Source organism: Lathyrus oleraceus, chromosome 2, assembly GCF_024323335.1.
Source record: "Lathyrus oleraceus cultivar Zhongwan6 chromosome 2, CAAS_Psat_ZW6_1.0, whole genome shotgun sequence".
In the NCBI taxonomy this organism is placed as follows: domain Eukaryota; kingdom Viridiplantae; phylum Streptophyta; class Magnoliopsida; order Fabales; family Fabaceae; genus Lathyrus; species Lathyrus oleraceus.
The window spans coordinates 462,635,959-462,639,828 of NC_066580.1; positions in this window are offsets into that span (position 1 = coordinate 462,635,959).

Consider the following 3,870-nt stretch of genomic DNA (forward strand, 5'->3'; position numbering starts at 1 on the left):
CCTTGTAAGTCGATTGCTCTTAGCATCGCCATCAACCTCACATAGCTTACTCTTGGGCTTCCTTACAATGAAACCTACTTGGTTATTGATTAACCAAGTAGATGAAATAATACACTAAATAAACTCATTTCCTTTATAAGCACAAATTCAAATCATTTTTCCAATCAACTCAATTTCCAAAGTTTTTCTCTTTCAAATATAAATTTGGGATGAAAAGGAGATAAGAGGTGTACACCTTACTATTTCTCAATTACTCGAATAATTGGCGTACGCCATATTGCGCGAGTTCTTGTCATTCGATTAAATCTTAAATCACACAACTTCAAATCACTTTTTAAAATCAAATATAATTTCCAAATTCAAATTATTCAAATCACTTTTCAAACTATTCAATTTCAAAATAATTTTTCTTTTAAACATAAACTTGGGTTGAAAAGGAGATAGGAAGCGTACGCTTCACTATTTCTCAAGCACTTGAATAATTGGCGTACGCCATATTGCGCAAGTTTTTGTCGCCCGATTGAACCTTAAATCATAACAATTCCAAATCATAATATTTCAAATCATTTCTACAAATCCCAAATCCTTTTTATTCTACATTTCAGATGAAAAGAGGATAGGAGGCGTACGCCTCACTATCTTTCGATTATACGAATAATTGGCGTACGCCATATTGCTCGGATTTTCGTCATTCAAATAAAACCCTAATAATCATACAAGTCCAAATCACATCTTCTAAATCAAATACAAATCCTAAACCCTTTTAATTCCATATTTCAGATGAAAAGAGGATAGGAGGCGTACGCCTCACTATCTTTCGATCATTCGAATAATTGGCGTACGCCACATTGCTCGAATCTTCGTCATCAATTCAAAACCACAATCGAATAAACTCAAATCATCTTTCGATCAAAACAAATCAAATACGACATCCAAACATATTTTTTACAATTTAAACTTCGGATGATAAAAGAATGAGAGGCGTACGCCTCGCCATCTCTCGATTATTTGAATAATTGGCGAACGCCATATTGCACAAATTATCGACTTCCGACTAAAACACGTTAAATAAACTTGGATAAGGGAATAGGAGGCGTACGCCTCATTATTCTTTGAATAAGCAAGTAGGGGGCATACGCCTCACTACCGTGCATATTCAACATCCACAAACAAACTTTCAAAATAATCTGAATGAAAAAGGAATAAAAGGCGGACGCCTTATTACTCCTCGAAAGAATTGGACGATTGGTGAACACCACATTGCTCAATCTTTCGTCGTTCTCCAAAAAAAACATTTCAAAAACAAATCAAACCTAACTTCTCGCCCCCGAGCGATCAAAACCAAACCAAAACACCCAAACACATCAAATCAACTTGTCACCCCCGCGTGACCAAAACCTCTTCAAAAAGAACACTGTTAATCCTTTCTAATGCGCACAACAAATCAGTGCTTAAGCCTCCCCCGAGAGTAGACAAGCCAGCGTTTAGCCTTTAGAACGCCGACCTACACAGTCGTTCATCAAAACAAAACCCACCAAATATTCGTAGTATCCCGAACTACGAATGCTCTGATTTCCTTATTGCACCATAAGGATACGTAGGCAGGAGATTGTTGTATCTTCGCGAGCACACTAATAAAAAACCTCCATTTTCTCCTTTTGAGGTCTTCACCCATATCTATCATCAATTCTAATTACTCGAAGAAAGCAAATAACAGTTAACTAACATTCAAATAGCAAATTAGACTAAAAGGTTCCCGTTGAGTACAACGGACGTGAGGGGTGCTAATACCTTCCCCTTACGTAATCGACTCCCGAACCCGAATATGGTTGCGACGACCATTATTCTATTTTCTAAAAGGTTTTATCGATATTTTCCTATTCCTTCATTGGGATAAAATAAAGTTCGGTGGCGACTCTGTTCGAACATAAATTTTTCCGCGACCATCGCGAGGAATCGTATTTTTCGAGATGCGACACACGCTAGTCAACTCATCCACACGCCTGGTATTCACAATGAGCGCTCCAGATTAAAACGTTTTAAAACAAATCAATGGCTCTGAACACTTCCAACTCATCGCTGGAGTCCAAAGGTCGGTCATCTTCTCTGATGACCCTGGCCGGACTGGTTCGATCATCACCACATAAAAATTAAAAAAGAGGACATGATCTGAAAGATTAAATGGTATAGATCACGAATATCACCTTAATTTTAACTAACTCCACATATATAGAAAGATATGAGGAGTTGAATTTTGAGGTGCATCAACTGAGTTGCTTCGATTTGACCTCTAAGCAACTCAATCTTCTTGCCTATATTGGTAGGACTTTAGACAACCAAAGATCCAAGAGAATTGAGTAGAATTGAGTGAGAATCGAAGAGATGAAGTTTTTTGAAAATTACCTTCAATGTTATGCAGTTCTTTATGTTGCTTGCTCCAAACACGATCTGATCACACTTGAGAAGCTAGCAGGAAGTGATTAGAGAGGTTGCAAGGCTTTGGATCCTAGAGTTCTTAAATCTCCAACAATTGAGATTCAAACTCAAATTTCAAATTGAAATTTCTCAGGTTTTCCTTTAGAATGAGAGGGTTTCAATGGGGGGGAAAAGCTGGCGTGCAATGTCTTGTTCAAATGAGCTCAGAGACCTTCTATTTATAGCCAAAGGGAATGATATTTGCACACTTCAAAAATCTATCCAAAATTGGCAATGTGAATGGCACGAGTGCATGGGCATGTACATGCCCATGATGCAATGCATTAAGGTCCAAAATGATTCCAATTGAAGTCTGAATGAAGCTTGAGTGGCAAGGCAATGTGAACTGAAGTTTGTGCAATTGATTCTCTCTAATGATGCAGCCCTGTTAAAGCCATGCACAGACCCAACAATATTTGTCCAAAATGCATGAACTTGGGTTCTTTGGAAAGCTTGGATCAAGAGGGAAAAGTTTAATGTTCAACACTTTTTCATTTGGAGCTTGGAATATGGAGAATTTTGAGGTGGAAGTTTGGAAATTTCAACATGTTGAAATTTTTTCCAAGTGTTAAGCCATATACCTCATTATTCCACCTTACTTAACTTCTTATGTGAGTTTCAAATGAAAAATGTGTCTTCATAAAAGTTGTAGACCTTTCAAATACATTCAAAATGGTAACAAATTTCATGTCTTTTGGATTTAGAATGATAGAGTTATGCATTTTTGAAGTTTGGAAAAATCACTTGTTCAATGGTATAGGTCAAAAATGACCTATAATGTATCCTCATATCACATGCTCATAAAAGTTGAATTTGCTTTCACTCCAAACATCAAAGTTGAATTAGACATCTTGAATTTTATTGTTAAACTTAGAAATATTTTATCTCATCAAATTTGAGCAAGTTATGGCCTTGGGAAGTTGACTTTCAAATTAGGGTTTAGACAAAATGACCTATAATGTTTCAACGTAGAAAATGATTTTCCAAGCAAAACTAGCTCTAGGTCTCAACATAAAAGTTGTTTGGAATGTCATTCAAAGTAACTTTTATCTTGGAATAATTTTCATATGATGAAAATTGTAGGAGATAGGGTCTAGGGAGACCCAGTTTTGATCAGATGAATTCATCTGGCCAACCACCATCAACCAACTTGCTAACCTTCGATTCTTTTGACTTTATTGGCTCATGGTAGATCATATATGCATAAGATGATGAATTTTGAAGTGTCTCTTGAGAAATTTGATCAATTGGTGAGATAGCTTTTTGGAGAAGTTACCCAAGATACCCAGTCAACTAGGGTTTCCAAGGCAAATCACCTTCAAACTTCTTGAAGAAAACTTGATCAATATATCTTGTAGGAATCAATGGAACTCATATATGATGCTCATAACCATT